This window comes from Ochotona princeps, chromosome 26, assembly GCF_030435755.1.
Source record: "Ochotona princeps isolate mOchPri1 chromosome 26, mOchPri1.hap1, whole genome shotgun sequence".
Taxonomy (NCBI): Eukaryota; Metazoa; Chordata; class Mammalia; order Lagomorpha; family Ochotonidae; genus Ochotona; species Ochotona princeps.
Window position 1 is genome coordinate 32,303,341 of NC_080857.1, and position 11,289 is coordinate 32,314,629.

At 53.1% G+C, this 11,289-nt stretch overlaps 1 long non-coding RNA gene across 1 annotated transcript; it reads right to left on the minus strand.

The window, feature by feature from the left end:
* Window positions 1-9,359: 9,359 nt before the first annotated feature.
* On the minus strand, window positions 9,360-10,839 carry LOC131478007 (uncharacterized). Its single transcript, XR_009244240.1, has 3 exons — window positions 10,587-10,839; window positions 9,746-9,845; window positions 9,360-9,502 (listed from the first exon to the last, which is right to left on the minus strand). It is a non-coding gene; the product is annotated as an uncharacterized LOC131478007 (long non-coding RNA).
* Between the last annotated feature and the right edge of the window lie 450 nt (window positions 10,840-11,289).

Below are 11,289 nucleotides of genomic sequence, written 5' to 3' on the forward strand. Positions count from 1 at the left end.
AGCTGGGGCAAAGGGTTCCTGACTGCAGGAATGGGGTGTGCCAGGGCCTGGCGTGAATACCACAAGGGCCAGGCTGCGGGAGGAGGCAGGGCTGGGGCAGGCAGGAGGGCAGTCTGAGCTGCAGAAGACAGATGAAGCCAGCCCTGCTCCTGTCCCTGTCCTTACTGTACGCCCCGCCCTGTACTGGGGAGAGAGCCTTTGGGCCTGGGGTGTCAGCAGGAGTCCAGCCCTCCACAGGGGACGACATCCAGGGAGACCAGGAAGCAGCAGCACCCCCAACCCCCACCTGTGCATGCCCAGGGTAGGCTCAGCTGTGTCCAATTTGCATGGGAAGCAGAGAGGTCAAGTCGAAGAGACCTTGGGTGAGGCATCTCCACAAAGCCTGTCCCCAAGCATGGCCTGCTGTCCAGGAAGGACCCTATACCTTCCAGTTCCCCCCTGTTCCCCATAAGCCCCTGTGACCTGGCTCTGCCATCTGGGGTCGAGGAGGTGCCACGGGGACATCTGCTTTCATGAGCTGTCTGTGTGCTAGGACAAGGCCCCACCCCCGAGCCCCTACAGAATGCTATCTGTCAGGCCAGACCCGGACCTAGGACTCTGTGTAGACTGTGCAGGTTGGAGGGAGAGGCAGGAGGAGGGGAGACCCTTCCCCCAACCCTTGGGGAGACCCCAGCCTCTGTACTTCCAGCCTCCACCATCTGTTCTTCCTTTTTCGGCCACCTGTTCCTTCCTCCCTTCCTGGGCCTGGGTTTTCCCGACATGTCCCATGTGGCTTTGCTGAACCTGAAGTTTGGGTCCCACTTTTGGAATCATTGTTGGAGCTGCAATCCTCCTGCTCTCCAGGTAGTTAGGGTTTTTCCTAGGAACTCACTCTCCTTTCCTGCCATAAATTCCATTGTCTTCCACAATGCTGTAAGGAGAAAGCCAGTGTCATTGGTCTCGTGTAGAAACACACTGGGGAAAAAGTGGGAAGATCCCCATGGGAAAGCAATGGCAGGGAAATAAAGCAACCTGCGGAAGTCTGGCCTGGCCCCAAGTGACAGGGTCACACCTGTGTGATTCTACAACACCACAGGTGGGGACGTCAGTCACATGCTGTGGCCTTCCCGTGACCACTGCAAGCGGGATTTAAAATTCAGGCTTGTTTTTCAGTTGCTGATTTTCTGCCTGCGAACATGTCACAGATACCTGGATGACCCTCAGCAGAAAGAGGGGGCCTCACCCCTGCAGGCAAAATGCTAGGGAGACAAAACACAGAGAGATTACATGGTGTATGGTAAACCAAATCAGAACCTGGGGAGGGGTGGGTGGCCTGTTGCAGGCAAGTGGGGATTTCCAGTGACCAAAGCAGTTGTTGTAGGGGGTGGGGACAGACACCTGTCCCAAGTGCCCCCAGCACAAACCCTAAAATTGGGGAATTTTCTTGTGTGCATTATCTCATAAAGAAAAAATTTAATAAATGAAATAATAAAGGCCTCCTTTCTGGCTCAGAGTTAGTAGGGAAGGCTCCTAACGGGGTCTCCTGGCTGGCGAAAGGCCGGCTGGGGGCTATAGGGCAGATACAAAATGCTTCATCTGCAAGGAAGGTTCTTGCAGGCGGAACCCGAGAGGATCCTTTGTTTATTTAATTTCTTTGATTCCTTCATTCCTTTCTATTATTTGCAAAGCAGAAAGACACTCAGGGAATGAGATCTCCCTTCTGTTGGATTCTGAAACATGTACAGCAAGCAAGACTGGCTAGGCCGGGCCAAGGCCCAAACCCGAGAACTCGACCCAGGTCTGTCACATGGGTTCTAGGGGCCCAGCCCCCTGTGTCCTCCTCTGCCGCCTCCCAGGGTGTATAGGAGCAGGAAGCTGGATTGCCAAGGAAGACGGGGGCCGAAGCAGGCCCTCGGATACAGGGTGCTGTGTCCCCCTTGTCTGTGTCACCGCTGTGCCTGCTGCGCACCAGCCCTTCTCCTGGAGTTGATTGGCTTGGCGTATGCCAACTCACCTCTCTACCCTTCCTGCTCTGACTTCCGGAAGCCCTGGACTTAACTTTCGCCCCACTCTTCCCCCCTTGGATGCTCTCCACTTTGACTTCCCCTTGTCACTTGCTGCTGGCCAGATCTGCTTGTGCTCTCAAGCCCTGGAGGCCTAGAGCTGACCACGCAGGCTGGGGGAGGGGCAGGGGAAGGAGAGGCAGAGCAGATGGAGGGAACGCTGGCCGTCTGAGGACCTCAGGCTGAACTACCTGAAGGACTTCCGGGCTCCAACGTCATCCCTGTCCCTGAGGCCTCGGGACTGGAGAGTCACCAGGGCCAATCTAGGGCTCTCAGGCCTGGCTGCTTTCTTCTTCTGTGTCTTTCAATGCCAGCCTGGCCCCAAGGCCAGAGGCTCCAGTTGTCCTGTGTGGGCCACAGGCTTGGCTGGATCTAGCATCCCGGCCTTGCTTTCTTAGCCAGAATCGAGGAGATCCAACAGAGAACCTCCCAGCTGCTCCGGGTGATTCTCTGTTAGGGATTCAATAGTTGTGGCCCCCAAATCCCAGACAATAGTGTCTGGAGATGGGTTCTGTGGAATGGCAATTATGCTATTTCTAAGATTTGTCTATTTATTTATTTATTGAAAGGCAGTTGTACAGAGAGAAGGAAAGACAAACAGAAAGATCTTCCATTTGCTGCTTCACTCCCCAAAGGGCTACAGTAGCCAAAGCTGGGCAGATCCAAAGCCAGAAGCCAGGAGCTTCCTCCAGATCACCTGCAGGGGTACACGGGTCCCAGGAATTGGGCCACCCCCCACCTCTTTCCCAGGCCACAAACAGGTAGCTGGATTGGAAGTGGAGCAGCCAGGACTCAAACTGTATCCTGCACTGTAGGTGGAGGATTAGCCTGATTATCACCGTGCCGGTCCTGGGGAGTGACAATATAGTCATGGTAGGTGATTGGCACCACCGTTCAAGACATGTGCTTCCTGTCTGCTTCCCATCCAGGCTCCTGCTAACAGGCAGTGGAGGGAGCACAACAGCTGAGGGCTCAAGCACTTGGCCCACTTCATGGGCGACCCGCCTGAGTTCCCTGCCCCTGGCTCTGATGTGGCCCAACCCTGGCTGAGGCAGGCATCCCAGGGAATGATTCCCTCTCTGGCACATTCTCTCTCTCTCTCTCTCTCTCTCTCTCTCTCTCTCTCTCTCTCTCTCTCCCCCTCTGCCTTTGCTGTAGATAAATGAGCAGATAACCAGAGAGAGGTTCTGTAGAGACAATAGCACTGGGTACCAGCACGGCCTGGGTATCTGCACACAACAGTGGTGACCCATGGGGGTTTTCAGAGAGCAGGAGGCCAGGGGAAGCCAGGCTTCTAAAGGCCAGACAGAAGAGAGTACATCAAATATTTCCACGTCATCTTGTCCCAGTGGTGAATACCCAGAGTAGGGGAGTGTCCGAGGCTGAACGTGGAGCAGCCAGCAGGGTCCTTGCTGGGAGGTCGATGCCACCTCCTGGTTCTGGCCGAGACTTTTGTACCAGTCCCTCCCGGACACTCGGGCGTAGGAACCTTCTCTCAGCCCCTCCCCACTTCCTCTCTGTTTGAGGCTGGACCAGAGCAAGCTCATCCTGACTATGACCGTGTTCTCATTCTTGTCCCAGGAGGTCTCTGGAGTTCCATGAGGACAGAGGATGAGGCTGCCATGTAGGTCGATGGGTATAATGGCCTTACACGCCCAGCAAGGTGGCCCCCTCTCTCAGCCCTGCCCTCAGACACACACACTGAACCTGAGTCTCCTGGCTGAATGTGGATGGAGATACAACAGGCACTGACTCTGCCAGCCAGACGGGCACTGCCCTTGTGCAGCCTCAGCTGAGACCTCATGAGAGACCCGAGAGAATCGGCCTCCTAGTGCCCTGCAGCCAGGCGATGAGCTTGTGGTCGTTACCAACGAAGAACAATGCTGGAGGAAGTGCCTGGCCACTCAGTCCCATTCCAGACCCCCCATACAGCGTTCAGCAGTGCTGGCTCCTGTGGTTTCGACACATGACTGTATCCTCCTCCAGAAAGAACAACTCAGGTTACCTTAACAACAGGCCCTGGAAGGACATAGTTTTGTTTGTGCTGTCTAGTGTTCTGTTGCCTTCCAGACTTTTTTTGTTCTCTTGGGTCCTGGTGTTGTAGTTCTGTGAGATAAGCTGCTGTTTATGACACCAGCATCATGGAATGGAGTGCTAGTTCAAGTGCCACCTGCTCCAGTTCTGATCCCGCTTCGTGCTGTTGCTCCTGGGAAGGCAGCAGATGACGGCCCAGGTGCTTGGGCAGCTGTCATCCCCGTGGGAGACACAGATGGAGTTTCTACCTCTGGCTTCTTTGTGGCTGTTGCAACCATTTGAGGAAGAGTGAATCAGCAGACTTAAAGTCTCTCTATCCCTTTGTTGTGTTATTTTTGACTGAATGACTAAATTGTAAAAAATGTTTTTGTAAGTTTTGTTTAAGATAAAGCATGTGCACATATAAGCTTCCAAAGGACTAATTCATGTTTCATAAAATGTTTCCCTTCCTCCTTTTCTTGACCCTCGAGTCAGCCCAAATAGCTACTACTGGGACCTTCCAGCAACCTCCAGGTGCAAGAGCACTCGTGCATACAGAGAACATCCCTGAAACGAAATGAACAGAAAAATCCTGTGCCGCTGAAGCCCAGGAGACAGTGAGTGGGTGTTGAGGGCTGACTTCACTTCTGATTCAAGCTAAGCAGAGAGAACCCTGTCAATGTCAAGTTCTGGAGGTGGCAAATTGCACACAGGGAAGCAGCCAGAGGCATGCTGGGAACAGGAGGGGATCCTGCTGCTCATGTGCTGGGCAGGGATGGCAGAAGCCAGTCAGCATGGACTGGCACCAGCATCCATGTTAGGCGCTGGCATTGTCAGTGTCAGCTTAAACTGTGTACCAGGATGGTGCCCCTAGAGCTGGCTTGCACCAAGTTGTACAGAGAGATGGCAGCTAATGTGATTTTGCCGGTTTTCATGATGTTTGTGGACTTTAATGTTTGGTTCCTTTTGTTTTTTTAGCAGCATTTTCAGTTTGTCCATTCATGTCTGTAGTCTTTATATTCCCTCTTTTGAAATTTCATTACAGGGCCCGGCGGCGTGGCCTAGCAGCTTAAGTCCTCGCCTTGAACGACCCGGGATCCCATATGGGTGCTGGTTCTAGTCCCGGCAGCTCCACTTCCCATCCAGCTCCCTGCTTGTGGCCTGGGAAAGCAGTCGAGGACGGCCCAAAGCTTTGGGACCCTGCACTCGCGTGGGAGACCTGGAAGAGGTTCCTGGTTCCCGGCTTTGGATCGGTGCGCACCGGCCATTGCGGCTCACTTGGGGAGTGAATCATCGGACGGAAGATCTTCCTCTCTGTCTCTCCTCCTCTCTGTATATCTGACTTTGTAATACGATAAATAATTTTTTTAAAAAAAATAAGAAATTTCATTATCATTTTAATAGTGGTTACATAATTGTGGGAGGGTCAGGTGCGGAGGAAGGTGGGTGGGACGCATGTTTCATCTTTCTGTTTTCTCCTGTGCCCACAGGGGAAGAAGGAGAAGGGACTGTCCCGTGCTGTCAACTACATCAGCACTGGGGGATGGGAAAGGGGCGATGGTCACTAGATGTCACCTTAGAGACCCCAATGTGGGAAAGTGTGTTCTGAAGCTATTACTTGAGTGCTTTCATAGTTGTGACAAGTTGTTGGTTTCATTGTTCCAGGGTTGAGAAATTCTTTCCAAGGTCTATTGGTTGACAATGTCCAGCTCTGCTGGAGACCAGTTCCAGCTGACTCGAGAGCTTACAAATGATGCGTGGATTGGTGAGAAAAATGAGAGACGTAGACTACTAAGACATGATGCTCATAATGGACAACTCAGAAAAGTTGCCTTCTTTATACACAAATCATCACAAGCTTTTGCACAACATCCAATTGTTTCATTTTTACTTCATTATAAAAGAATGATTATTTAAAAATCCTAAAAAACATTATTATTATTTTACTTCAGAGAAAATATTTTTAGCAAGCTATTACTCATTCAAACCTGCAGTGACCTGGCTGAAGCCAGGAACTCCACCGTTGGCAGCACATGCAGTGACATAGTGACAAGTGGTTTATTGCATTCAAAATCAATTTTCACTAAACATAAACTAATACTACTTAAAATATCAAGAATACAGAATTAAAAGAAAAGCTCATAAATGAAAGGAATTTATAAAAGCATGTAACATAGATTCTTTATTAAATCTTACAATCAGTCATGCATTAATTACCATCACCTTCATCTAGTATTGATTCAATTGTTTTTTTGTTCTTTTGTTAAAGGGCAGTGAAAGAAATCAGGGCAACTCAACCATTCTACAAACAGGACCTTTACAATAAACTTCTTTTTATCTTTACAAACTGTTTTCTTTCCCTAAATATGAGTGCCAATATAAGTTAGAAGTTTTAAGCCATTTTGGGGGGAGTTCAAATTTGTCTCCATTTAGAAGATTCTCCATATACTTTCTGCTTTCCATGATGAGAAACCAAAATGCGTCATTTCATGTGTTGTAACAGTTCGAGGAGCAGGGTAAACAAACTCTTTGTACCTCCATGATTGCCATTTGTTCCAAGATATTATCAAGCCATTTCTTAAGGAAAACATTATTTATATTAGGGCACGCTTCGAAGGTGGGCACATAACAAAATGTTTGGAGACACTATGACCTCAGTTGTACTGTTGTATGCTTTTAGCTGTGTGTCATTGCCTTAATTGCTAAAGATGTTTTTATCATAATACGATTGATCAGTTTGAGGTGTTATACCAGTTACAGGAGTCATTTCACATTTGCAGAAAAACAACAACACCCCCCTAAGGAAAATTCTGTGAAACATTAGGTGATTGAGTATCCATACAGTGGGGTGAGGCAGCAATAAGGTGACCAGTGACATTCTGCCGGGCCTTGCCACGCAGCCAGAAACTCCTCCTAGCCTTGTTCCCCCACCACCCACAGGGGAGGACACATGCAGAGCCTCCTTGCCTAAGGGAATGGGTGGGGTCTTGTCCTTCTGGGGAATCTACAATGTTACAGGAGTAGAGTAAGTGATGGAGTGACCCTGATGAAGTCATCATCCATGGTTCATGTTCATTGGCACAGTGTCCCAAGCGGTGCCCACTGTACCCAGTCTCCTCTGAGGCATGGCCTGCCCTCAGATCACCTCAGGATCCTGCCTCCAGCCCTTGGACCTGCCCCAGCTCCCCAAGGGCACAGGATTGCTTGAAAAAAAAAAAGAGGTCACATCTTGGAACTAGTGCATTGGAATGCTGAATGTCTGTAAATATCAGGAAATGCCCCCAAATCCCACCCTGCTTGTGCTGTTTCCAGTGACCAGAGCGCTTTCCAGGCCCTGGGTGCTGAGGGACCCTGGCAAGCCCTTGCCCTGGGTGGTCCTCATATGACTGTGGGCTCCGGGGCTCTACCATCTTCAGGGCCGGCCCGGAGTGAGCATGGCCAGCACACATACCCCCATCCCCATAGTGCTTCTTCCCCAGCAGGGCAGTGCAGACACCGGGGTCGGTCAGCAGGTATCTGCATGGAGCTGGGGGCCTGGGTGTCTCTGGCCACTCACCAGGAACCTGAGGCAACTGCTGCAGCTGGGCTCTGGGAACACAAAATGGGAGCAGACACATTCCAAGCAAACAATTTAATGAAGCCTTATTCCAAATTGAGGATCTATGCTTCCAAAATGAGTACAATTTAAGCATCAAGAGGGTAAAAGTCCTTGAGGTTCCTTTGAGAGTGTCCAAGAGGGCAGAGCCAGGTGGCTTGTGGCTTAGTGCCCTGACATATAACTCTCCACTCTGCCCAGGATGATGCCAGCAGAGGAATGGAGGTGATGGCATTCAACATGGGGGGCAGGAGCTCTGTAAGCGAGGCTCCTGCAGCAAGGGGGCCACCATACTTAGACAAGGCAGGCTGTGGCCCTTTCTGAGGTGGCCACTGCAGGGGCTCACCCCGTCTTCCAGGCCATCAGAGATAGGAAGCTGCCCCATGGAGTGGGCAGCAAGGCGGCCTCCAGCTGGGGAGGGCAGGTGGGGCTGTGCTCCCATCATTTTGCTGGCTCGGGGAGGCTCTAGTCCATCGGTGTAACCATATTCTTGGCATGTCTCTTGGACATTGTTGAGGGAAGCACTCTTTAGCCCTGTCCCTGGGGCTGGGCCTGCCTGCATGGGCCATGGGCCCAGGGGCTCCAAGAAAGGCAGGGAAGAGGCCCGGACACGGGTATCGGTGCCCAGCACTGGAGACGGGCAGTCTGCACTTTGGACAGGCATCCAGAGACGGGACAGACTCCACCACTGGAGCAGCCTCCCTTTGTTCCACACGCTCCATGGGGTCTGGGCAGGACTGGGCACACGTGAAGGCCCCGAAGCCTGCATTGGCGTGCCTAGGCCAAGGGACTCTGAGGGCTCTTCATTGGCAGCGCATTTCTCCTCCTCCTCCTCCTCCTCTTCTTCCTCCTCTTCCTCCTCCTCTTCCTCCTCCTCTTCCTCCTCTTCATCTTTTCCACAGATGGGGCGAAACGTGGCTGGTTCCACGGGGGGAGTCTCAGCGAGTGGTGCTGAGGATTCAGGGTGTGGGCACAGTGGCTCCAGGGCCTGAGCTGTCTCCGTGCCCTGCAGTGTTGTGGGGGCAGGAACTGGCTGCTCAGGGACATTGACAGGCTGCTGATTCAGGCTGCAGGACTGGCCAGGCATTGCTGAAAGGTAAACAGACAAGGTGTGCTTCTCCACAGACACCACATGGCCTGCAGGGGGCAGTGTCCATACCTGATCCCTAATGTCCTTGTCTGCTTGGGTGCCACTGAGGACACCCAAGGGAAGACTGTGTGCAGCCTGGGCCAGGGCAGTGTTGGGGACACTTCTGGCTCATCTTGGAGAGCCTCACAGGGGTGCACAGGCCCTGAGCGCCTTGCCTTACAGTCTCATCTCTGGGGACACCTGGCAGCTAAGCAGCACCTGGTGGTGCTCTTATCACCTAAAGCCCCTGCATCCTGTGCTGTATCATGGGAATGGCTGAGCTCTGAGCATTTGGGTCCTTGCTTGCAGGAGTGGGGTGGTGCCTTTGTTTGGTTAACAGCCATCATCCTGCCCCATCCCACAAGAGCACACCAGGAAGCTGCCCAAGGCCCAGCCAGGTCTTGGGCTCAGAAGTGTTTCCAGCAGAGCTGAGGAGCAGGGGGAGAACTAGGCAGCACGGAAGGGGTAGAAGGCCCTGCAGTAGGTGGCCAGCCCGGGGCCCTCCACTGCAGACATCACCACCCCACACCCAGGGGAGATTGGCGCCTGAGCCCTGAGCTGGGCTCACCCTGGGGGGAGGCAGGAGGCATTGTCGCTTGGCCAGATCCCTCTTGGAAGCTTGAAGGTGCTTGACAACGATGTTGTCATCCTGGTCCCAGGCTTGCTTGAGAGTCACCTGCAGGAACTCCTGGATGTGGTCCTGGGGCATCTTCAGTAGGCGTTCTAGGCATGAGGGTGGGTGTCAGGCTGGGAGGGGCCCCAGGGATGGCCCAGAAGCCATGGCTGCTCTGATCCCGTCTCAAGGCTAATGGGTGCTGGTTGCTGCCTTTGCAGAGACCTTCCCCAGTGGCCCACGACCGGCCAGCCCTCCACATCCCCACCCAAACCACCTTCACTGCTCCTCGGCAGGGGATCCTGGTTTCTCTACCCACAACACCTTGGCTCCTTTGGTCCCTGAGCACTTACTTTTGTTCAATTTTAGGGTGACATAGGCCATGGTGGTGAGGACATGTGCCCCTTCTAATATAAAAAGGTCCCAAATCCTCACAGCCAGATGGAATGGCACCTAGGAAGATCAGATGAGAGAGGACCTCACCCATGCTGGCCTGAGCAGAGCCCTCAGAGGCTGTTGGAGTGCAGTGTTCTGCCCCCAGCACAGCCAGAGACCCCAGGAGGCTGCCTCACAGGAAGTCCTAGGCTCCTTTGTGAGAGACCCATCTCAGTGGCAGGTGAGACCATGTCTGTCAGCCACATCTGAGCCCACTGAGCTATTGTCCACAGGTCCTGAGAGAGGAGGGATAAGGCCTGCCTGGCCAGCACAGCCCGTATGCTGGAGAAACCAACACACTTCTTTGCACAGTTTGGAGGCCACACGGGAGATGCAGGAGACCCTTGTGACCTGGGTGAGGGGTCAGTCATCCTGTGGGCTAACCCCAGGTGGCCTTCTACAAGTGAGACTAAGGCAGTCCAGCTACACACAGGGGTCGAAACAGAGGTCATTGGGGTCTTCCATTTCCTTCTGGAGGGTTCTGGACTTATTCAGGCTTCTGTGGATATGTGCTCATAGGACCTGTCTCCTACCTGCTTGCCCTGGAATGCAACTTCAGCCTGGGCCAGCCTCTACTTTTCTGGGCCTGCATTGTGTGCACAGGTGGCGTGCTGCTGTGTCTGTTGGACTGTACGAGCTCAGCTCTACTTTGGGCAATTGGATATAGAATTGGGAGAGCCAGGCACTGTGGTGGGAGCTTCCTTGCGAAAGAGGTTCCTGGTTTGTGGGGCCAGGGATGAGGGAGGAATGGGCACTTACAGCATCCAGGAAACACTGGGTGAAGCAGTGTGTGGTGCAGGTCTTGAGGCTCACTCCCTGCTCCTCCTGAAGGAGAGGTAAGAGGAGGTGTCAAGGTGTGGAGCAGGCCTGGAAGCCCTCCCTGCTCTGATTCCATTAGCAGAGCCCCCAGGGTGCAGGCAGCCCAGCAACAGGTACATCTGCACCTCACAGCCACACAGGTGTCTGAAGGGACGCAGGTCCCCTCCAGCCACTCTCCCTGGTGAGTCTCACAAGATCTATGCCAACTCTGGGGACCACTTGGCTAGGAAGCAAACCTGATGCCTGCACTACTGCAGAGCAAAGGAACCAAGAAAAGCCCTAGCAGGACAGGCCTCCCTGGCCACCAGGACCTGTAGACCTTGTTGAGCCTCCCTCATCCCTGTGAACACAGCCCTTGGGGTTGGGGGGGGAGGCAAGGAGGCACTTTACTCACCAAGTGTTATGAGAGAGTGGGCATTGTGCACTGCACAGTATCACCCAGATGTTCCTGGAGCTTTTCCAGCTGTGGCAATCCAGGTTTGTAGAGACCTGAGCAGAATCAGCCCCCACCCCTCACATCAGAGCCTCATCCCAGGAAGGCTGCAGAGCCACAGGCAGGGGCAGAGCCTTTCTGATCACCCACGGGAGGGAAGGCAATAAATGGGCAGGAGGGTGGACAGATGACCCAGGGCAGTGTAATCTC